The sequence below is a fragment of the Mauremys reevesii genome, linkage group 6 (assembly GCF_016161935.1).
Source record: "Mauremys reevesii isolate NIE-2019 linkage group 6, ASM1616193v1, whole genome shotgun sequence".
Classification (NCBI taxonomy): domain Eukaryota; kingdom Metazoa; phylum Chordata; order Testudines; family Geoemydidae; genus Mauremys; species Mauremys reevesii.
The window spans coordinates 27245501-27271320 of NC_052628.1; the positions used below are offsets into that span (position 1 = coordinate 27245501).

The 25820-nt window shown below is 38.5% G+C and overlaps 1 protein-coding gene across 4 annotated transcripts in view; it reads right to left on the reverse strand.

Annotated features, from left to right (window-relative positions):
* Window positions 1–25820, reverse strand: part of TTC33 (tetratricopeptide repeat domain 33) — a 97449-nt gene that overhangs the window by 69798 nt on the left and 1831 nt on the right. The gene's annotated exons all lie outside the window — the stretch shown is intronic.

Consider the following 25820-nt stretch of genomic DNA (forward strand, 5'->3'; position numbering starts at 1 on the left):
CTCATGAACAAACATATAAGGAAGGACTTGTGCTGTAAAAAGGACTTAGGCTGTCACATGGAAATTTTATTTGCAATGTGATAATGGTCAGTCATAGTAAAGCAAAGCACACCAAAGCAAAAGGGGGGAAATAAAAGCACAAAAGATTCAACACAAAATTAACATTTCATGTATTTGTGTTAGGTTATCTGTTGAAGAGGTTTAACCCACTCAATCCATTGTTCTGTGCCTCTGGGTCCTAAATTATTTTTTAAATTAAAAAAGTTTTCCCGTTCTCCCATTTTTACTATCTCACTGTATAACCCAAACCCTATGGCTCTATCTACCGCATAGGTGGAAGCCTGCAAAGAATGCTTTTCACTCCACCTCCATAGCTATGGAGAAGAGTCCGAGGGCTGGTGGGCTTAACCAATGGATTTACAACTGTGAAGCCCCACTAACCAAGACACCCATATAAAAGAGAAGTGATAGGGCAGCAGAGGAAACTGGACTCAAACGATGCAACAGCAGCCACAATGCAACTTTGACAGTGGTCTGTGACCTAGGAGAGACGATCCTATCTTGGCCACACACATGGAGAGAGTTCATGCACAAAACCTGACATTTAAGTTTTGCACATGGGGGAGGATTGCGCCTAAATGCATCATGAATGTATGGCATTTAGCAAATGTTCCCCACTGCTTTCTCCCTTTCAGCTCTAGATTGATCACATTGCTTTGATACATAAAAATAATTAAATCTGATTTGCAAAAGCATTATTAATATGTCCTCTTCAAATTCTTTCACCTTATCTAATGAAAACTGGCTCCATGGACCTTTAAAAAGGTCACTGAATAGCTCCAGCTTCATGATCTACACTTAACTTGCCTTTTTTGTCCCAGGCAATTAACACAATCTTACCCAATATTTATATTTACATTTCTATCCCTTTTCACATCAGGTATTAGGATTTGTTGACAGTGACTAAACAACCTGGGAGTCTGCTAAAATTACAAAAATTCTGACTCCTAGCACCATAGGTCTTCCACAATTGCTCAGAGGCACCTGTTTCATATGACAGCTCTCGTTTATCTGGCACACACCTATAATTTACTATTGCATTTGATCCTGTAATTTTTTTATTTAATATTTAAGAATTACAGTTACAATATCTATTCCTTTCATTCTAAATACAACCAACATCTGCACAGAAAATTTACAGCTAGAACCCTTTACACTTTCTGGAATAGCTTGGAGCTCCGGCTTTGAAACCAACAAAAGAATTGACTTTTAAGGGAGATCAATTTCTAAACCTAATTAATGTGACTGTTTCCTCAGTAGTACTACAAATGCATTAGCTAATCAGAGACACATTTTCAAAGGAAAGTGCAGTGTGTACCCACCTTTTGGAGGATACTCAACAGCATGTTTAGAGGTTAATTAGGAAGAAACACATGTAGGTTTTTGCACCACTAACAAGGGAGACCCATGATATAAAAGAACTATAACAGAAAACTGAAACAGAACAATGGAAATGGAGAAAATACAGTTTGCAAGCATAATTTCATAAATATATTTCTTGTGATGCTGGCATTGTTTAGTTCTTATAATATAACAATAATTACAGATACTGATGTTGGGAAGTATATAGGAATTAATACATGTCAATAAAGTGGGAGTAACATCATCAATCTAATGCTGAGAAATCCCTCCTTAAATGTTCATAGACGTTGCCAAAAGAAACAGATAAGGATACTCTGGACAGAAAGCGATGGATGGCAGGTGTTTCAACAAGAAACTAATGTTTGAATCCAGAAAGAGCAAACTCCTGTAGAATTTATCTATTTAAAGCAACACATGGTAGAAAAAAAATACAAATTACCCATCTGGAAGCACAAGTTAATTAACTGATCACGTTTCCCATAAACAAGATAAAACATTTCCTCCAGTTAAATCAAACACACGGAACAAGTGTGCTAATGAGCAGTTTACACAATACTGCTAATGTTTCTGTGTGAAGTCAGAAGCACATTTGTTATTTGCTGAACAATAAAATCTAGTGTATATTAGAAAACTGGCCCATAACTAAAGAGAGTTGAGAGAGACAAGGTGGGGAAGGTATTGCATTTTATTGGACCAATTTCTGTTGGTGAGAGAGAGACGCTTTTAAGCCACACAGGAAAGCTTATCTCTCTCGCCAACAGAAGTTGGTCCAATAAAAGAGATTACCTCACCCACCTTGTCTCTCTAATATCCTGGGACCCACACAGCTACAACTACACTGCATATAACTAAAGAGAGTCTGACAGGCCTGATGCAATGATCTTTACATAAACAAAGAAACCAAAACCAAAGCCGTTTGTGATATTCATAAAACATACTTCACGTTATAGTGAACTGCAACATTTGGCATTAGGTTTCTCCATGCAGCATTTGGATTGATGGGGATTCACAAGAGGACAGAGGAGTTAATTTTCTCCACATGGGCTATTTTCACCATGGGTTCTATTCTCCCCCCATTCCAAGAACTGTCTGAGGCCCCCACACGAGGGGTTTTGTAGACACCCCTTTCCCACTGCCAGGGGCTGTGTGTGCCCCTACTCCTCCTCCCTACATACCAGAGATGCCCATTCTACCACTCCCATGCCAAGGACTGTATGTGCCCAAATTCTATCCTCTCCGCCACATTTCCTACTTCTTTTCTTTCTGTTAGGGAGATAAGTCAGTGGCTGACGCCATTGAGTCTGCTAATTAGATGCAAGAACACTGTGTGTCCATTTTTCTATTCCAATTTTCACCAAGGTTCTTCCCACTCATGCTTAGGACCTTTGGATACAGTGTTCAAAAGTTATCACATTACATTCAAACAAATAGAGAAATACCATCACACTGAGTGCAGGGTCTTGCTTCGCTTGGCCCATAACGAGTCTACTTTTTAAAAAAATATTATAAATTAGTATATTGTGAGATACTCCAATGGACGATAAGGTTCCAGGACCTCTTAGCTTTCCTCCAGAATGAACCATTTGCCCTCCTCCCCTAAGCAGAGAAAATTCCTTTGTGGGGATGTACGTATGCATGCCTAGAGGAAACAATATGTCTACAGCCTGGTCTTTTCTTCACTGAATTTCCATGCTGCACTTTGTGAAGGTGAGCAGGGGAACCAGGCACTAAGGATTATTTGCCCTATTGTACTCTGCAGATTTATGTGGTTTGAGGGAAACAGTTTTCACTATGTGTTTCTTACAGTGCCTCCAAGATGAATCTCCTATATCAGACTCTTCAGAAGATAAAAGGGACAGGCGAAGGGGGGGCTCTTTGTTGTTAGTGCTTTATGTTCAGGTGAGTAAAAGGCACTGAACATCTGGGAGACCTCTTTCTTATGCCTCCTCTTGATCCTCTTCCACCCCAGATGGAGAGAGAGAAGTTTCTGACAGAGTCCTGGGTTCAAAGAGGGGATACCGTGTGTCTTAAAGTGAACACGTCTGGTGTATCTTTCTGGATCCCTGTCAGAAGCCTTCCCACTCTTCTTAGCCTCGTGTACTATGCTGCACTCCGCACGCGTGAGCAGAGAACACAGAGTGGGGAGAAAAGGAATTTTCTCTGCTAATAAGGGCAGACACTGACAGCCTGGAGATTTAAACCCTTCCTCCCTCCCCCTTTTTTCTCCTTCTTTAAATTTGCTCTGAAGCTGGTCTGCAAAGACAGAAGAAATCTGGCAGTTTTGAGTTTATCAGATGTGGAGCCACACTGCTCCTTCCTCTGATTGACAGATTTAGTCTGCCTCCCAGGCTACAAAAACAGAGTACACATGTCATGGATCTTTGGCTATCATTATAAATAAGAAAGAGATATAACATACAAGCAGAACAATCAACGTGATGGCTGACAAACATCTTGCTAGTTCCACGATTTTTTTTTAAACACAAATTCTTTCAGTGGGGTTATTTTAGAGGGGGATTAGCTGAGGGAAAGACAAAGGAAGGGAGAGGGCAGAAAGTATTGGAGCAAACAACCAATCAGCCTGGGGAATAGAACATTCAGAGTGACAACTGCAAAAAGCAGTCTGATGATATCATCCATGTCCATAGGCCCTTGCTTGAATGGCTTCCTGCAGCACCTCTGGTATCTCTGACTGGTTCCTCCCTGCAGTTTCTTTCCTGAAGTCCACCTGGCTATGGGGAATGGGGATGCTATAAGGCTTAAGCTCCTCTAAGCTGATGTAACCAGCAGAAAATGTGGCACAGTGTGTTTAGTCTCTTCCTAAAGTGTCATGCACACCTATAATGCTATGTACAAATATTTAATAATAAATCATAAGCACTACCATCCCAGGTATGTATTTATTGATACTGACTCTTTCAAATGTTCTGGAAATATTCCTTCCACTAGATTATTGGACTAAAATAATGGTTCTCAACTTTTTCTATACTGTGGATCCCCGGGATTTCCTTCCCATTTGCAATATGGGAAGGGCAGGATCATCTCAACCCCCTGACACCAGTGTAACCTCCCAGGCTGAGGAACTCTAGATTACACTATAAAAATGCTTCCTATGACTGAATGAGCTGTAATGGGTAGAACTATGCCTCTGTTTAGGCACTCACATATATTTTATCTAAGGTTAAAATAAAATATACCAAAAAAACAGGCTAGATGAAAACCATAACCATCCTTTTGTTCTAAATTAAGACGTACAAATGAGAATCTCCCTATTGACTAATGCAACTTTTTTATTCATTAACAATGGACAGCCTGGAAGAAAGAAAAAGAAACATCCAGCTCTACCCTGGTCAATAGCCAAACTCACTGAAGGTGAACTCACCACTAATATAAAGGTTAATGGACAAGAAATGCAAGATGCATTCTTAAAGCATCAAGAGGACAACACTCCAAAATCACTGACATTTTCTAGTAGGAGAAACTAAAGAGAAAGCAGGGCTGCAGAATTCCTATTAGAAACTGTATTTTGTCTGACACATTTAATACATCTCCATTTTTAACAGTACAATGTGACTGTGAAACTAAATTAATATGAACCACTGCTAACAGCTCTGATCCAAAGGATCTGATTAAGTGATCAACAACCATGAAACATACTGTGTCTAAAATGTTGTTTCTTAAATTTTACAGAAGACAAACAATTTAAACAATGTTCTACAACATGCAGTTTATACTACTGGTTAACAGGTCAAAGACAAAATAAACTACTGTCTAAATACTGTCATTTAGTTGCCAGGGCCAGTTTGGCATATAAACATATCCAGTACCACTAACCGAGAACGGCAGACCTGGAAAATGACCATTTTGAACTGGCTTCTCCACAGACCAACACCAAAACTTCAGTTCTCAGAAATAACAGAATGTCTAGAATTGCTTCTGTTTACAACAAAAAAGAAATCATAAGACCGCCAAAGAACTGTACTTTATATACACAGAGCATATAAAGTATGCATGTAAAAGTATATCTATAATTTTTAAACATGATCCCATATTGTTTACATTCCGGTAGAGCCCTAATGTTCTAGGCATAGTTTGAACATACAGAAAGATGCTGTTTCTGCCCTAGAGAGTTATTTATTTAACACGCTAGTAGGAATACATAATAGGGTGATCTGACAAAAAAGTGCCTGGAGCCGCCACTGTTGATGTATAAGGGATCAATTTATCGCGTCTCGTCTAGACACGATAAATCGATCCCCAAATCAATGCCTGTACTCCATCTCGGCAGGAGGAGTAAGCAGAGTTGACGGGGGAGCCGCGGCGCTCGACTCGCCACCATGAGGACGGCCAGGTAAGTCGAACTAAGATACTTCGACTTCAGCTACGCTATTCGCATAGCTAAAGTTGCGTATCTTAGTTCGAAGACCACCCAACCCCCGCTAGTGTAGCCCAGGCCTGAGTGTAGCCTTCATTGATTTGAGATCTAACATACCATTCTCTCATTAGAAGGGAAAACCTATAATGGCAGCAGGCTGTAAGAGAGACCCAGTTTGGGAATATTTTAATGATGTTCCTCTACCTGTGGGTAAGACAGGCATGCGTGCAAAATGCACACAGTGCAACAAAGAAATGCAAGGCTTGCTTGCCCGAATGAAACACCATCATGAGAAGTGTTCCTTCTCAGGAGGAAGCTGCGTTGATGATGTTGAAAGGAACATGCAGGACTCTTCAGGTTGTATTTCATACTTTCTTAAGGACTGCCTCTCTTCCTTCTGAACTATTCTTGAATTCTCATGTTTGAACAAAAAATATAGTTGTTACTCTATGGTACTATCATTTTAGATGCAGTTGTGATAAAAAATAATTGCTGATCTTCCTTGTACAATTTCACCTTTAAAGTAGTACTGAGTGTCTGCATACAATGAGATTACTAAATAAGCAGTATGGTGGTAATAATTAAATAACTGCATTGACTTATTTTGTTTAGGAGAATCCCTCCTCAACCTACAGGATTCTGAAGACTATCCATCTTCAGGATCACCATCATTTTCTATAGTTTCAGAGTTATCTGCCAATGATAGTGTTTCAGTCACATCATGTATGTCACACAGCCACAGTATATCACCTGCAGCAAAAAGAAAAAAAAAACTCCATCATCCAGAAATAACCAAAGATAAATTTGTGATAAGAACCAGCAGATTACAAAAAGAGATAATTGATGGAAAAACTGCTTTTTTTGTTTATGCAACAAACTCTCCTTTCTGTATGATTGAGAACCCACACTTCATTAACATGGTTCAGTCATTAAGACCAGGATACAGTCCACTCAACAGAGCAGATGTTGCAGGTAAATTGCTGGATAAAGTGTATGAAAGATAAATTTAGCTGTGTGCAAAAGGTCAAGAGGGTCAAATTGTTAACCTGAGTCTTGATGAGTGGAGCAATGTCCACAACGATCCTGTTGTATGTGCTTCTGTGACAACAGAAGAAGGGAATGTCTTCCTTACAGAAACAATTGATACATCAGGAAATGCACACACAGCAGAATACTTACAAGAAGTAGCAGTAAAAGCTATAACAAACTGTGAAAAAAAATTCAAATGTCAAGTATGCAGCTTGATCACAGACAATGCCACAAATGTATCCAAGATGAGAAGAAATTATTTAGAAGACGGTGAAGAGTCCCAAGCTAATAACATACGGTTGCAGTGCTCATTTGATGCACCTCCTAGCCAAAAACTTCAGTGTTCCAGAAATAAAGGCTAATGTTGTTGAAATTGCAAAATACCTCCATAACAACCACTTTGCAGCAGCTGCTCTGAAAAAAGTGGGAGGAACCAAACCCACAAGACATGCGATGGAATTCAGTAGTGGACTGTTTTGAGCACTATATCAAGAATTAGCCTAATCTGATGACAGTTTGTGAACAAATTTGTGAAAAAATAGATGGCACTCTCACAGTCAAAGTTCTCAACATTGGCTTAGGAGAAATGTTGAACACATGCTGAGTACCCTGAAGCCTATTTCTGTAGCCTTGAACAAAATGCAGGGAAATAGCTGTTTTATTGCTGATGCTGTTGAAATTTGGAAGGAACTGAGTGAAATCTTAAAAGAGAAATATGCAATGACAGAGTTTCTCATGTTGACCTGGCTGACAGTGGATTTTTTTTAATATTTCATTTAACTATTTTAGTTAAAAACAATTTTAACAAAAACAAACCTGATTTTAAAAAACTTGAATATTTAATTAAATTTAAAAATTCATATGCTTGTTTTGTTAAAATATAATATGTTTGCTGTTGAAGAAAAAAATCCAGAATACATCACATTGTTGTTTTAGTTAAATAAAACAATTTAAATAACTGCCTGGTGATGTTCTCCTCCTAATACAGCCTGGCAAGAAAATCATGCAAATATTTATGATTAACCTGTTGAATTGGAGATATTTATGAAGTCACTGGGAGGTGAACTATCTGCTTCGATTACCTTTGGTAAATGAAATAACCAAACAATCATTCATTTTCTGATATAGGTGTTAAACTAATCTGAAAAAAATTCAAAATAAATCACTTTAAAAATGTATAGTGTATACCTTCTAAAAATGAAACCTACATCTATCTTTCAGTTGTGAAGAATATGTATTAAAGTTATGTAGAAGCAGCAAAGAATCCTGTGGCACCTTATAGACTAACAGATGTTTTGTAGCATGAGCTTTCGTGGGTGAATACCCACTTCTTCGGATGCAAGCAGTGGAAATTTCCAGGGGCAGGTGTGTATATATAAGCAAGCAAGAAGCAAGCTAGAGATAACGAGGTTAGATCAATCAGGGAGGATGGGGCCCTGTTCCAGCAGCTGAGGTGTGAAAACCAAGGGAGGAGAAACTGGTTCTGTAATTGGCAAGCCATTCACAGTCTTTGTTTAGTCCTAAACTGATGGTGTTAAATTTGCAGATGAACTGGAGCTCAGCAGTTTCTCTCTGGAGTCTGGTCCTAAAGTTTTTTTGCTGGAGGATGGCCACCTTAAAATCTGCTATTGTGTGGCCAGGGAGGTTGAAGTGTTCTCCTACAGGTTTTTGTATATTGCCATTCCTAATGTCTGATTTGTGTCCATTTATCCTTTTCCTTAGAGACTGTCCAGTTTGGCGATGTACATAGCAGAGGGGCATTGCTGGCATATGATGGCATATATTACATTGGTGGACGTGCAGGTGAATGAACCAGTGATGGTGTGGCTGATCTGGTTAGGTCCTGTGATGGTGTTGCTGGTGTAGATATGTGGGCAGAGTTGGCATCGAGGTTTGTTGCATGGGTTGGTTCCTGAGCTAGAGTTACTATGGTGCGGTGTGCAGTTGCTGGTGAGAATATGCTTCAGGTTGGCAGGTTGTCTGTGGCGAGACTGGCCTGCCACCCAAGGCCTGTGAAAGTGTGGGATCATTGTCCAGGATGGGTTGTAGATCCCTGATGATGCGTTGGAGGGGTTTGAGCTGGGGACTGTATGTGATGGCCAGTGGAGTCCTGTTGGTTTCTTTCTTGGGCTTGTCTTGCAGTAGGAGGCTTCTGGGTAGACATCTGGCTCTGTTGATCTGTTTCCTTATTTCCTCATGTGGGTACTGTAGTCTTGAGAATGCTTGGTGGAGATTTTCTAAGTGTTGGTCTCTGTCTGCGGGGTTAGAGCAGATACGGTTGTACCTCAGTGCTTGGCTGTAGACAATGGATCTTGTGGTGTGCCCGGGATGGAAGCTAGAGGCATGAAGGTAGGCATAGCGGTCGGTAGGTTTTCGGTATAGGGTGGTGTTAATGTGACCACCACTTATTTGCACCGTGGTGTCTAGGAAGTGGACCTCCCGTGTAGATAGGTCCAGGCTGAAGTTGATGGAGGGGTGGAAGCTGTTGAAATCGTGGTGGAATTTTTCCAGAGTCTCCTTCCCATGGGTCCAGATGATGAAGATGTCATCAATGTAACGTAGGTAGAGAAGGGGCGTGAGTGGACGGGAGCTGAGGAAGCGTTGTTCCAGGTCAGCCATAAAAATATTGGCATATTGTGGGGCCATGCGGGTGCCCATAGCGGTGCCACTGATCTGGAGATATAGTAGCCCTATCTCAAAAAAGATATATTGGAATTGGAAACGGTTTGGAAAAGAGCAACAAAAATGATTAGGGCATGAAACTGCTTCCGTATGAGGAGAGATTAATAAGACTAAGACTTTTCAGCTTGGAAAAGAAACAACTAAGGGTGGATATGATTGAAGTCTACAAAATCATGACTGGTGTGGAGAAAGTAAATGAGGAAGTATTATTTACTTCTTCTCATAACACAAGAACTAGGGGTCACCAAATGAAATTAATAGGCTGCAGGTTTAAAATGAACAAAAGGAAGTATTTTTTCATACAACACACAGTTAGTCTGTGGAACTCTTTGCCAGAGGATGTTGTGAAGGCCAAGACTATAAAAGATTCAAAAAAGAACTAGATAAGTTCATGGAAGAGAGGTCCATCAATGGCTATTAGCCAGGATGGGCAGGGATGGTGTCCCCAGCCTCTGTTTGCCAAAGCTGGGAATGGGCAACAGAGGATGGATCATTTGATGATTGCCTGTTCTGTTCATTCCCTCTGGGGCACCTGGCATTGGCCACTGTCAGAAGACAGGATACTGGGCTGGATGGACCTTTGGTCTGACCCAATATGGCCATTCTTATGTTCTTATGTAACTGTAAGATCAAAAAGAAATGTCTATAAAACACTGGTCTGTCCAGTTTTAATATATGGCACTCTTAGGCAACAAAGAAGAAACATGAGCAAATGATCTGTTCCACAAAAAATGCAAATGTTAAGATGGATGAGTGGTGTAAGCATGAGGAATGTGTATATTAGAGACACACTCAAAGTAACATCCCTACACAAAAAAAATGAAGGAGTGCAGGCTCAGATGGTTTGGTCACATAAAGTGCATTCCTGACAACTATGTGTGAAAGAGAGACCAACAGATCAAGGCTGAAGAGAAAAAAAACAGAGAGGTTCATTCAAGAAGTGGTGGTGGGATGTCATAAAGATACGTTAGCAGGTAGTGCGATAGAGGATATGGTACTGAACAGAGCACTTTGGAGGGAGACAACCCGTAGAGCAGACCCCATTTGATGGGATTAATGTAAGGAAGAAGTTAAACCAGTGCATATCTGTGCTGAGACCAAGCCTTAGAAAGGATAAACTTTATTATGAATGAGATCCATGAGAGGTCTGACCAGGGATTTACAGAACTCAGCTCATAAGGATGGCTTACTTATGTAGTATTAATTGCTTCACTGTTACCAAGTGTACCAGGCACTGTAAGTCCAGTCCACACACATCATAGTTCACTAAATATGCCTGCCCTCACTTTCTATAAATTTCCTTGAATGTACATTTAAAACAGCAAGAAACTATGCAGAACGTTCTATGACCTTTATTAACATAAATTCAAACAACTGCAAAAATTTCATAGGTTCTAACAAATCACTTTTCTGTGATAAAACTCTGTGACAAAACAGCTTCTAATTTGATTTTAAATTTAGTGTAAAATCGACCCCACTCCAACTGCTCTATGTTAGGTAAAGGACTAACATGGTGTAAACAGGCACTAAAAGTCTCAATTCCGAGTGAGTGACAATTTCCCTGCCTTCCAAAAACCCTGTCTTCCAAGGATCCCCTTGCAATCACCAGGCTAGGAGGCATGCTGGGGGTGGGAAGTGTGTGGTAAGAGAAGGGTGTGGTAGGGGCAGCTAAGTTACACCATGGACCTCTCCAGCCCTCAGAGCAGTGCATGATCAGGTTGGCACAAAGATGGCTTAAAGCTACCTTAACCCACCTTGGGATCTAAGTTCCACACTGTATCTCTTACTAGTTTAGCACAGAAACTCACCCAGTATGTTTAAAAAATTAAGATACCTGCACAAACACACACATACCATATTTTAATTAAAGAGGGGGAAACGGGTAAGTAAAATTCCCCATTTCTTATCAATAATTACCATGACATTAAATTTTAATTCCTTTAAACACATATTTTAAAAAAAGGATTTGATTTCCTCAAAAGCCTAGGCTATCTCAAGGGGTTCTAAACTTTGATGACTTTTACATCAAAGAATTAAAATTACCTGGGACTTTTAACTGTTTTGGACCAATGCCGAAAAACACTGCTAAACTGAGGGAGTTCCAGATTTACAAAAGACCTATATACCTAGAGTGGTTGCATGTTTCTAACCCTTGCAGATCATGAAATAATTAGGACTGTCAATTAATCGCAGTTAACTCATGTAATTAACTCAAAACAATTAAGCGTGATTAAAAAAATTAATCACGATTCATCACAGTTTTAACCATACTGTTAAACAAGAGAATACCAATAGAAATTTATTAAATATTTTGGATGTTTTTCTACATTTTCAAACATATCGATTTCAACTACAACACAGAATACAAATATTTGCATTGGGAAAATGATAAATAGCAGTAATAAAGCCCACTAGGACTTGAAATATTGGCAAACCAGCAACAATGTTTTCAGATCCAGTAAACTTTTTAAAACATTGTTCCTAGAAAAGTGATCAGAATGGCATAAATGTAAAAGGATAGGGGCAACAACAATCAACTAACTGTAATAAAACACACTTTGCACTTACACAGTTACCTTCCATCAGAAGCTCTCAAAGCACATTATAAAGTTAGGATTGTCCCCATTTTACACATGGGAAAACTGAGGCACAAAGAGGCTGCATGGTTTGAGCAAGATCAAAGTACAAGACAGTTGGAAACAGAACCAACGTGTCTGGATTCTCAGTCCTCCCACTTCCCACTTTAACTCCTAGATTACAGTGCTTCCTCCTGCTGAATACTATCTAACCTTTTAAAATTCATACAAACTACTGAAAGAGATTGCTGCCAAATAGAACTACATAGATCTTGACTGAAACCCTGAACACCACACTTCGGAAAGGTTGTCCAAATTAATTCCCAGTGGGCATGTTCTTCACTTCAGCCCTTATTCTGTAATAAGCAAGATGTGGTAAATGAGTTACATTTTGAGCAGTAAACAGAATTACATGTTCTAAGAAGGATTCTACTGTCTTCTCTACTGTTAAACAAATTGTATTTCTTTAGATTACTTCCTTTTTTCTCTTGTCTAATTCTTATGACTGTTTTAAGAAACTTTTCTGAGAAGCATTAATCACAATGTTTTATACTGAAAAAGAGAGATAAGAAGGGGAAGGCAAAATTAACATCACAACTGGGAATAAAACTTGTTCAACTGCGGGTTCCCTTGAGAACCTGCTCTCTTAAGAGTGTGTAAAAAAAAAAAAAAGTTCAACAAAGTCAAATCATTTGGAGTAACAAGAAGGAAAAATATACTATTGATGAAAACTGAGATACGAGTAAATACTAAACATTCCTGCTATTCCTAAAATCTTTGCTTGCTCCTGAAGAGGTTGCAAGGTTGCCAGCAACGGGAAGGTTTCTGTCATTCTCAAAGTTTTCAATACTGCCCTTGAAAAAAACATCCTGAAGCTGGCTTCAGCCTCTTCCAGAAAGGACATTATTAAATAGGGAAAATGAGAATAAAAGGAATGATACACGTTTGTGCTCGATTGCTGAATTAACACACTGAGCTAAAACACAAATACAATCTTTTTCTAAATATTTGTTCTGCTGATCTAAGCAGACAGAGCCACACAAATAAGAAGTGAACAAGCTGCTCCCTGTCCATATACATTAACATGGAGCCTTTGGAATCACAACCTTGACATTCACAGGGGCTTGTTAGTTATTTGAAATTATAGCTATTTTCATTAAAATTTTAACCTCAGTTTCCACTGGGCTAGCTTCATCTGTAACATTACAAAATATACTTGAAATGCAGAGTTAAAATACCATTTTTGTATATTTACTCTCACTTGATCTGTTAAAGAGACAAGAGAGAGAAAGCTTTTGAAAGATAATAGGCTAACCTTTGGGTTTCAATTTAATTTAGCACTTACTGTTGGATTGCCACAAAAGGATGCTCAACTTCAAAAAGCACCTGATCCAGAACTGTTTCTCAGTAGCCCCTGAGTAACTAACACTCACTATTCTGGACCTCGCTTAACACAGGCATTATTTCTTTCAATATGTGTACTTGTCCCAGTGCCCAAGGCCCCTGGTCAGCTCATCTCACTAGCACTCTGGTATTGTGACATCATTCTGCATCTCAGTCAGGAGAGAGTCATTCCTAACTCCTACTCCTTCTGTATAGAACATTAGCTTACCTCAGCTCCCCTGAGCAGATGGATGGTTCGTTCCAGCTTCCATCACTTTCAGTTTTCAGTATCCTTTTTGTTCTTAAAAGACTAGCAAACAATTTTCACATATCCCTCGGTCCTGCACCTTTTTAATTTGTTTCCAGTAGCCCTTTCACATATCTACCACGGTAACCAATAGCATTTTTAAACATATCTACCGTGTGTTCTCTCTTCAGCCAATTTTCTGATTTATTGCCCAGCAAAAGGTTGGACCCTCAGGATGAGTCCATTTTTTCAAGAACAATCACAGACATCAGAAACAGAAAAGACATGTTTGGTCACAGAATCCATCTCTCGGATAATATAGTACTGTCCTCTACAGTACATTCGCCAATGTTCTATCAAAACTCAGTTTTAAATGCCCATCACCTACCCTGGGAAACTATTCTTTGAACTTACAGATCTCACATGCACATAAAACAATAAATGCCATATATGCCAGTGTCCAAATGTCTCTCTCATTAGGAATATTTTATTACTTTTTGTCCCTACCATCACCTATGCTTCACACAATTTTATAAAATAAAAAGTGTTCTTTACACTATTTCAACAAAAGTGCCTGGTTAATAAACCTTATAATTCAGTATTTATATGCAGATCAAAGACTTAATTATGAAAGCATTTTGGAATTGCCTTTCATTTCTTCAAATATCAATCACAGAAAAAGGTTATATGCTCCTCAAGCATGAAACTAAGATTTGGATGGAGTGATTTCATATGATTACTCAAAATCTTTGTATGTTACAGAAATCTTCAGCGTGCAACAGATATATCCAGATGCAGCATTTTTATCACCCACAGATTCAACTACTCTCCTACAATCTCTAATAAGATATAGCAAAGTCACCATCAAATTTATCATTGTACATGGAAGTATATCATTAATATAACTTCTGGGCTCAAATCCACAAATTCTACTTGGACACGAACAGAAATTCTATGTCCTTTGCTAAAACTGCTAGGAATAAAATGGATAAGGCTTGTATTGGGGGAATTTGGGTATTATTAATTCTTTTTCCATTGATTACCAAAAAGAAAATATTGAATGTGGAAACCAAATGTAAAATCAAACAGAAAATATAAAAATCTACTAACTGACATTCACTAATTTCAAATATAGCATGTATTAAGAGGACAGCAGAATAAAATGCATGAGACGTAGTTCCTCTACATGAAATACTTGAATTTGGAGGATTAGATTCACATGGAAACATTCATGGAACTCTCATCTGAGAGGAACTGCTATTTTAAAAAAATATTTATTCCACTCAATTAATATTACCTACACATACTAACGTATCACTTTGTATGTAACTTGACATATACTTCCAGGAGATGAGTAGCATTTAAAACAAAAAATAGTTCAGTTATGCATCAAACCAGGGACCCAATCAGAGCAGGTTGATTAGGGAAACATGAAAACTTCTCCACTAGTAAAGGCGATAATGATTATCCAAGTATTTGGATGATTTTCCCTCCACAGAAGAAATGGTGCCTCATACCTTGACAGCACTGAGAGGCAAGGCAGAGCTCTGACTCCCTCTTCAAATAGGAATTGAGAAATTAGTTATTGAATACCGTGTGTATTCACTTAGTAAAAAAACTCATTGTTTACAGCTGTTCTTTGAGTACATTCTTTCCCTTCAGTATTTATGCATACATAGTAACAAACATATATACAAAAACATACACAGGGTCCAAGTAGGTATTGATGCTACAGTCCTACAATTCTCTATTGTCAAATGACAGTAACAAGTTCTAAAGCAAAGGATATTATTTAAAAAGCCAAAATCCACATAAAGAGCTTTTATAACATTTGTAATTCCTTCTACACATAAACATGGAAACATCTACAAATGAAATCAGATCACTAAAATCAGTTAAAAACTGAACTTCTCTTCTGACAGCAGAATGATGAGCTGTTAGAAAACAATATTTGCTAGAATCATCAGAAGAAAGGAACCAAGTCAAAGATAAACATAACAAATTTATATAGAAGCAACCATTTGAGAGGCCTGTGTTATACACCGAGCTTCCTTTTCAATGATATAAGCCAGCTGGAGGAATCACCAGGAAGCAACAGCACTTTCACCATGTGAGAGAGAAATAATAAAACTGGCAATGATAATTAACTTGTAGACTAAAATGAAAATGTTACAGGTACCAATTGACGTGAGGATGTTAAACACTATAAAAACACTTTCTGCACTTATTATTGAGTTTAAAAAATTGAGTAAGATTAAAATGTCTCCTGAACACACTGTAAATTCTGACCACTAAACAAAGTTACATAATAATTTTTCCCAAAAGATAGGGAAAATATTCTGAACATAAGAAACATAACCTCAGAAATGTGGTCCAACAATATATTTCTCCATGTGTAAACACGTTCAGTTGTGTAATCCTGTATTGCACAAAAACAGTCTGCATTTTTCAGTCATGTTAGACGTATCTATGTTCTTAATTCTGGCTATTTCAGCCCTTGTACCTCGTAGAGGAGTATTTCATCTCTAAACAAACTGACCACTGGACTACTCATCAGTTAAATAAGATCAAACAAAATCTAGATCAGTATGAAAGGTAAAGTCTTTCCCCAGCTCCCCAAAAGTTACCACTTTACCAATGAATCATAGTGACTGAGGCCCTAATCCTGTGAGTGAATCCATGCATACAGCTCTCCTAGGGCACATCTACACTGCCCTGGCAATTCGGACTACAGGGGTGTGGAGCAGTAAGCACCAAAGTGCTGTGCTGTAATTCCTCACGTGGACGCTGCAGGCATGAACTAAAAGGCTCCTACTTCACACTAATGCAGTCCTGTTGAGGAGGACTATATTAATGCAAACAACTAGGAATGTTTTAGTTCACACCAGCAGCACCCACACGGGGGAGTTACAATGCAGCACTTCGGCGCACACTGCTCAGACCCGTCCAAACTGTAGGGCAGCACAGACATGCCCAGAGTCTGCATGGAGCCCTAGTGAAGTCAATAAAGTTCTAGCCTTGTGAAACCATTTGTAATGTTGGTGCTCAGAATTATAACTACCCTTCATTAAGAAAAGAAAAGCACCTAAACCCCTTTGCCCATCAATGAAGCAAGAGTTTAAAATCAGCTATTTTATACTTATCCTGAAAGATCATGATCTAGAACACATAGCAAAGAAGAAAAAGTAATGTATTATTAATAAGAAAGTTCTATAGTGAAAACTTTTAACGTATGATAAAGTTTTAGTTAAAAATTCTTTGAGACTAGGATACAAAGTCACCAATTCAAATCTTACCCAGTCAGTTAGGAACTGGAAGTTGTTGCCCACTAAGTATCTGTGAGGTGGTAATCTGAAATGAGCTGGTACACAATTTAATGTATTGGGGATCCCAGCGCCCATCCACAGCCACCACCATTTGGCACTAATTGGCAGGCCTGTTAACAATATCAGCAGAGACAACAAAGCTCTGAACAATCCCCTCTCCCCTAGAGGTGGTTTCTCCAGGTCAGGGCTAAGCACGCTGCTAGGGCAGAGAACTTAAACTGTTGCTGCCTTTGCTTTCTTTTTTTATGGATACACAACAGACTTCAGTCTCCAAGACTGTCAATTTGGCATACTTCACCGGTACTGCTTTCACTTTTAAAAAAAAGTTAAAGCCAAAGTATTTTGTCTTCAAAAAAGTATTATTTGAAAAAAAGACTATTTTGTCAACAGAAATTAATTGTATAGAATCAGTGTTTGATGCAGTTTATTTAGCTTGACACAAAGAAGATATTTTCAACAGATCGGTTACTAGTTTCTTTATTTTATCAGCAGAATCAGTTTAGATTTGTTAAGTAGTCTGTTTTACCAAGATCGCATTTTAAAGGGCTTCATAACATTTGTCTTTCAGAATAAAGCATTTATTCCTTTAGTATTACACGCACACACCCCTTCCTATTCTTCCTCCAATCCCATCTTTAAATCCTCAGTTCTTTGTAGACAAGTCCCCAGACCAGGTCCTCAGGTCCTAACCCCATACATATCCATGTCCCTGCCTGCCCCTTTCCAATCAGCTTTGTAAAGTCAACACTGTCTTCAGCTAAGACTTCCTTCAAAACTGAAGTCCATGATGCTTAGTGATATAGCTGGGTCAGGTGCTGGGAGTACACAGGTACAAAGAACTGATGATCTCACAGTGCATTAATAATGTGAGATACCTATGTTCCACTGACCTGATCCATCCACTGAGAAGACCAACCCACAATCACCCCAGAACCCAAATCTGCTGCATGAATTCATTCATCATCATTCATTCATGCCCGTCACCCCAACCGGGGTATGGGCCGCCAACAACAGATCTCCATAGTCTTCTATCCTGGGCCATTCGCTCTAGCTGGTTCCAGGTATAGCCCATTTTTTTGACTCGTACAATTCACATATTCTCCCTCTTATGGGGGGAATACGTGATGGAGCATTTTCAGTAGAAGACACCTTTGCACCAGGGACAGTTTTATTATGGAGTGGTTTAAAACAAGAGAACCATGCTAAATCACTAAAAAAATCTACAGACAAAACTCAAATATGCTGTCTTAAAATCATCATGCTACCCTTGTTGATATGACCAGATGTTCTTCCAAACAGCGATAAAGCTATTTAATTTTTCAATTTTTTTATGACCACTCACATAAAGCAGACTAACCAAAGATAATTATCATTGACGTTTTCATTGCAATTTATTTGGACATCACTGCTCCTTGTGGAAGAGTCAAGTACTAAATGGGCACGCTTAAAAATATCACATATGCACCCCAGATGATATCAAGAGACAACAACATTACATAAATCTTTTCCACTTACAAATAATAGTAATGAGTTCTTACTGTATTATCCATGCCTTGTTAGAAGAATTATGAGTATAATTTCCTCATATCTCAGCAAAGAATGTTAACAGTGGAGAGCTTTTACTCATCATGAAGATGCTGGTTTAAAAAGAATAGGCAAATAAAAGAATGGCAGTTCAAGCAAAATCTAAGGATGTAAAATCAAACTAAACGTCTTAAAATGAGAACATCATGTTTCCCTATTCAACTTTCCCTAGTTTGTTTAATATTTTAATGCAAGAAAACCTATGTTTGTGGAACAGTTAAAACAAAGCCAGGAAATGCAAAAAGTTCCCAAAGCAATAATACACTGCACATCCTACATAATCTGTGGCATTCATTTGATAACATAATTTAATGTTATTAATTTAGCAAAGAAAATATTAATAGAAAACAGAACACATGTATAATATAGCCAAGTTAATGTTGTGGTAGGAACCTTCACATTTGATTTTCTTGACTTTTTTAACTGTGCAACTTTAATGAGGCCTCCCAGCAACAAAAGAGACAGAGAGGAGGTTGAGCAAGGGCTCCTTACTCTCTCGCCCCTCCAGAACCAGATCACCCCACTGAGGATATAACAGTTAATACATACATACCTATTCACACCCTTTGGAGTGTTTATTAAAACCTAAGTGCTGTTGGGTTTTTTTGTTTTGTTTAAAACAGAAGTCTTTATTCTCCCTGAGGTAACTGTACCCAAGAATTACCTGGATAGCATTGTTTACCAAATCCATTTCTAAATGGCTACCAAAGCCATTATCTATCTGAATTTCGAAGTTCAAAGGCCATCACAATATTTACAGTTTGCACAGTCATGTTTTAATATGTGGGATACTTTTGGCGGCCATGTAGTTACTTTAGTTCAAAATATTAAGCAAATTGGGAAATATTTGTTGCAACATTGATTTTGTGCTTTATGCATCATATACTGTAGTCATTTTATTAATTGTAAAAACTATCCACATTGGGAAACGTGGATAGAAAAATATTTTCTATAGACTGTGTCATTGTTGCTGAATATTTTTCTCACCTAACAAGAATTATTGACTATACAACACAACTTATTGACTCCTCCTGTGCAGTATCTGTATATTCACCAGGGGTGTTTCCAAACCACCTACCAGCATTTGCATGAAAGAGACATAGTGGGGAAACACCCACAAGTGTTGTTTGCCAAGCCAGGTCTTTATATTTAATGTAAAATTACAAATATCTTTATTCGCTATTTTTTTCTGTAACAGAATATGGAACAACAAATGCAGACCTTTCAAGTTTTTTTTTAATTAAGACAAAAAGCCTCTAAAACAATATACTTATACACAAGCTAAAACGATATTACAACTTTATGTAACTATATGATATACAAATATATAAACTAATAAGCAGAACTGCTTATTTATTAAGTATGGGATCAGATCTGCCAGGAGGAAAACAGTGTCTGCGATCATAATGATCCCATCACTTCTCACAAATTAAGCAGATATGGACAAAGTGTATCCAGCTGCTGCAGGCAGTAGAGCTGGTGACTGAGTAGGAAACACTCTTCCCTTTAAGTCAGTTCTGAAATACCTTGGCATGGTGAATATATTCCACAGATGCTTTCTTTCTGATTAAATGATCAAACTGATGTCCTGACCACCAATATCCCATGGACATTTTTGTAAGAGAAAGGGTGATACCAGCCTAGTGTCCTAGTCAAATTCTAAATTGACAAATTGACATTCTGCCAATCTACATTTATCTGAAGTTTTCACTAGATGCAATATTGTTCACTTCTTGCCCTGGACTACAGTGAAATGTAATTAAACCTAATTAAACAGTTGCCATGTTTCATCCCAGAAATGGCTTTTAGATCTTCTGGGAAAACATTTCATTATTATATTCTCATTATGCAAGGAACATCAACTTCCCTGATTGAGAAATTAAGGAGCTTTCCACCCCAAAATCTTTGTCCTGTCATTTTAGCTACTTCTAAACATTGTAAATAAACAGGTGGTCAGGATGGAATATTATTATTTTTGTGCTCCCAAAAATCATTATTAAGCCAGTAATGATTGTACATTTAAACCAAAAAACACACTCTTAAATTGTTTGAATACAAGCATTATAAAAATTTTATGGAGGAAGGAAGCATGTATGTGCATACAGATAAATAAATATGAGTGTGCTGACTCAAGAGGAGAGAAGTATCTTCACTTATTAATCCTTTCCCACTTTTCTAATAAACCTCTTTTATAGTACCTCATCCTGCCAAATACCACAGCAAACATACTTTTATCATAATTAAAGCTGCGAGTCTGTCACGGAGGTCATGGAAGTCATGGATTCTGTGACCTCCATGATTTCTGTAGCGGCTGGTCTGACTGACGCCAGGGCCTCACAAGCAGCTCGGGCAGCCGCACCTGCTGCTGCTGCTGGGGCAGTTTGGTGCCACCTCGCCCTCTCCTCCCTCAGAGTACCAGCAGTCTCAGGCTGCCTCCCCCGCCAACCAGCAGCGGCGGTCTTGGGCCATGCCCCCAGCTCCCCTCCTCCCCTCCGAGCACCAGCAGCGCCTCCGGGTTGCCCCCTGCCCCAGAGCACCCGCGGCACCCGCCTTTACCCCCCTCTCCAAAGCACCCAAGATTTAGTCTGGGGTATATAGTACAAGTCATGGACAGGTCCCGGGCCGTGAATTTTTGTTTACTGCTTGTGGCCTGTCCATGACTTTTACTAAAAATACCCATAACTAAATCTTAGCCTTAATCATAATAGTTTGTGAAGGATATTCCTATCCTCCTCTACTGTTTGATATCTCAACATCTAGGCAGAAAGTGCCAAACCCACTTCATTTCTTAAGTAGTAATGCTAGATACTGGTACCAAACACATATTGTGGGAATCTGGCGTATATCTAGAAAAGAAAAAACAAATTTCTCAAGTGAAGATTAAGTGAGATTTCCCAGTAGGTTGAGAAATGAGTACCGTATATACTCGTTCATTAGCCCGCTCATTTATAAGCTGACCCCCCAAAACTGATAGGTAAAAATAGCAAAAACTGTATGACCCTTTCATAAGCTGACTCTATATTTCAGGGGTTGGAAAACTTTGGCTCCCGACCCATCAGAGTAAGCCGCTGGCAGGTTGGGGCATTTTGTTTACTTGAAGTGTCTGCAGGCATGGAGCCCCTCAGCTCCCTGCGGACACGCGGCCCACCAGGGTAAGCAGACCTGGTGGCCAGGCCAGTTTGTTTACCCGCCGCATCCGCAGGTTCGGCCGATCGCGGCTCCCACTGGTCAATGGGGGCTGTGGGAAGTTGCGGGGGCCGAGGGATGTGCTGGCTGCCGCTTCCATTGGCCTGGAGCGGCAAACCACAGCCAGTGGGAGCTGCCATCAGCCGAACCTGCAGACGCGGCAGGTAAACAAACTGGCCCGGCACACCAGGGTCCTTACCCTATGGGCCGCGTGCCAAAGGCTGCCGATTCCTGTATTAGATATTCAATACAATGATTCCATAGAGTTTAAAGTCATCAAATTTTGGTGAAGACCCGTTTAATAAGCCAGCCCCCGTTCTCTGTGTCACTTTTTTACCAAAAATATTTGACTCATGAACGAGTATATGTGGTAATAATAAAACACAATAACTAACAAATGGTAAATAGAGCAATTCCTAACGGTCCTGTACAATCAGTATGCTATCAAGAGTAACAATAACTTACTTCTGCCCGCAACACTGTGGCATCCCTGGATGAGTTTGCTGTCACAAGAAGAAAAATTTGAGAATGGGTACAGTACAAATATCAATCTGGCAACCTAAATTACATTAACATGTGAGAACAGAGAAACCAAACTATTTATCTTCTTTGAACGAAGGTAAAAATATAGGACATTGGCCAACTTTTAGATTGTTCTGAATGAAAAAGTGTTCTTGAAATGCTTTATCACCATGCTTCATAGCCTGTCCTCGGCTTTTAGAGAGAGGGTTGGGTTTTTTTTTTAAATGAAGTACAAAATGGAATAAAGGATACATGTCGGCAGAAATGTGAGGGTTCTACAAACTTTTAACTTTGTTAAAAACATGAAATCTACATAACTACAATATAAAATGCTAATTATTAGTAAGAACCTTTAAAAAATTAAAATTTTCTGCCCGTACAAAATAAAATATTTGTCTCCCCCTCCTTCCCCCATTCTTCAAGATAATAAGCAAGGCTTCTACAAAGGTATGTTGGTTAAAAAGGTCTCTAGCTCCATCTCCTGGATAAGTTGCCATCACAACTCCTGTTGCAGAGGAGCAGGAAAGAGCCAAAACATATCCACAGCAATACTTACAAGTTAATTATCTTTTTATCTAAAATTCGAATTTTCCTCTAACTTGCTTTTACTATTAACTCTCCATATCATAAACTTCAAGGATCATGGATAGATAGAAACAGGACTTTAGTACTTATTCCAATCTGGATTTCTCTGTTACACCTAATCTACTCACAAAGTTACACTGGTTTCACAAAGGTGTGATTCTAAACTGATTTGCTTTAACCAGTGCAACTTTCTATATGAACACTCCTAAAACAGATTTAAACTAATATATCTGTTTCGCATGTGCCATATAGATTATAAGTGCCCACAGAGAAAGTTGCACTTGCTTAACTAACCTGATTTTTATTCCAATTTAAGTGTAACTTCTGAGGGTAAGCAAGCCTATACTGATATCTCATCTCGGATGATCTGCATTATTACAAGCACCACATGGTCAAAACTGATCTGATTTTTATTTTCAAATCTTCTCCAGTGCATCCCTTAGTGTTGATAACATAACCATCTTCTCTATTACCTTGAGGGTGCATCTTTGGCTCCTCTCCCTCCCCCACTTCTTCCACCACATCTAAGCAGGTTTCAGAATGGTAGCCACGTTAGTTTGTATCAGCAAAAAGAACGAGTAAAATCCTCTATGCAATGACCAAACCTCACACTCTTACACAAGATTTCAAAGATCTGTCCTTTCTTTCTCTTTCTTTCTTTCTTCCTAATCCAAACTGCTCATTTGCACCTTATTCCACCTTGAATCCTGTAACCTCTCCTACTCTTCTGACTTTCACCTATTTAGCTTGCACTCCTGGAGTCCATCAAAAATGCTGTTGCCAAAGATGATCATCTTCACCTACTCCTTTAATCACAGTACACACACTTTGAATCCCTCCACTCCCTATCAAGTCAATTGCATTGTCAAGTCTTTAGACAATTCATTCCTAGCCTCTCTCACTCTTGTCTCCTTTTGCTTTCCTACTTCACCCCCTTCATCCCACCAGTAACGCCAGCCTCAATACCCCCGTTTCCTTCTTTCACTTCCAACTTTGTCTTCTTCCAGGCTTCCCCCATGCAAGAAATGCCACCCCAAAACTATGTGCTAAGCTGTGTCACTCCTAAAAACACCACTGCCACAATGCCAACAAGAAATTTTAATTGAAGTTTCCTTGAAGACGATTACCCCAGGTTTGCCTACTCACTTTCAGACCCTCCACTAGTCAATACAATGCAGTAATGAAAAGACTGAGAGAGGTCCATACTGAGGGTTTTCAATTCTGAACTACATTAAATATTTTGAACTTTTTTTAAAACCTGAGGACTGCCATAAAGTTATAAGCCCTGTCAGCATCTTACTACCATAGTGTGTACCAGCCATAAAGGCCATAGACATTGATGGTGGAATTTATGTTAACAAAATATTTAGTTAGAAAAAAATAAGCTTTTTCCGTTAATCTTAATGCTATCCGTGTCCTGCCCATGTATATACCAGATATTCTTCGTTGTTTTTTAAAAGCTTTATTGCATTTTATATAATACACAAAAATAAGGTAAAAATACACAAAAAGATACCAAGATACATAATGAGCCAAGAATTCCTTCATTATGTCCAATATCCCAAAGCAAAATACAAGAAAGAAAGAAAGAATCAGATCCAGCTTATACCTTATATATATATATATATATATATATACATACACACACACACACACACATACATACACACACACAGGGTCGGTATCAAGTGAAATACTCAGCTACAGGAGTGCAGGTGTTTAGGAATATTATGGTGATGAGTGTGGTATAAAACTCTATTCAATACAATAGAATAGGAATGTTTTCATATTGTTAAGATTGAAAATACAATCTCTTTCAAATGTATAAATCAAAAAGGTGAAACAGATAAAGTGGTACTTCCAATACTGAATGATTGCAAAGTAATTAACAATGCATCTTGGTATGTGGTGTAATTTGTGCTTTCTGGTATAAGTATCTACATAAGCAGTAAATGTTGCTACCTTAAAAAATATTGACAACATGCACCTCTACCCCAATATAACATGACCCAATATAACTCAAATTCGGATACAACGTGGTAAAGCAACGCTCCAGGGGGGTGGCACGCTCGGGCAGATCAAAGCAAGTTCGATATAACACGGTTTCACCTATAACGCGGTAAGATTGTTTGGCTCCCGAGGACAGCGTTATATCGAGGTACAGGTGTACTTAAAACTGGTTTTAGTTATTTTTGAGGAATGTCAATACTTTAGGCCTAAAATAACAGACCTAAGAGACACAAAAGCTGCATACAATTATATTAACTTGTTTTATGAATAGGCTAAATATATTCTCTATCTTAAGGTTGTTTTTCTGGATGCAGTATGATAGTGACGCGGAAATGTCTCTACCTCACCCCTCCAAAGTTATCAAAAGCTTGTTTTGGGTATCCTAGGCTAAGAAGATAGTTCAGTTTTCATATTCAGTAAGCTTTTCATCTCTCTGCTGAGACTACCCTACCATCAAAGATACACCATATGGTGTTGATTTATGCGGTATGAACATATATCTAATAAAAAAAGGAAAGACTATGCATTCATGTAGGCCACCAAAGTGTTGTCAATGGTAATGACTAGAACTGGCTGAAATTTTTAAGTCAATTAGTAAGCATGCAGAAAAATGCAGTTGCAAGTCAAATTCAATGAACAGTTTTGGCCAAATAAAAAAAAAAAGTCGAACTGTGTAAATTTGAAACAACATTTTTTAAAATCAAACTGTGACAGTTCAAAAAGTTGTTTCAAAATGTCATTTTGAATCACGTTTCAAAATGCTTTATTTGACCTGAACAAAAAATTTTCAGTTTTTCATTGAGAATAAACAACAACAAAATTCAATTTTGTTTCAAAATGAGCAAAAAAAGTTGAATGTTCTGGTTCAGCAACTAAACTGAAAAAAATCAATT